This window comes from Penaeus monodon, chromosome 28 (assembly GCF_015228065.2).
Source record: "Penaeus monodon isolate SGIC_2016 chromosome 28, NSTDA_Pmon_1, whole genome shotgun sequence".
NCBI lineage: Eukaryota > Metazoa > Arthropoda > Malacostraca > Decapoda > Penaeidae > Penaeus > Penaeus monodon.
This window is the reverse complement of record NC_051413.1, coordinates 4,133,410-4,133,649: the sequence shown is the minus strand read 5'-3', so window position 1 is coordinate 4,133,649 and position 240 is coordinate 4,133,410.

Below are 240 nucleotides of genomic sequence, written 5' to 3'. Positions count from 1 at the left end.
GTTTTACTGTTTTACAGAAGTAAGATGATGTCAGGACAAGCCTTTCTGCCACACGGTGATGTAAATTGACATTTGATTTTAAAAAGTCTCCTATTCTCTTCGAAACTTTTAAAAATATATTTGCTGATTCTAAATATTATTCTTGGTATTATTATTAAAATCAAGAAAGTAAAATCAAAAGAGCATTTTCGTTTTTCGTTGTCATTATCATAAGATTTTTTTTTCTTAGTTTTCGTCTTA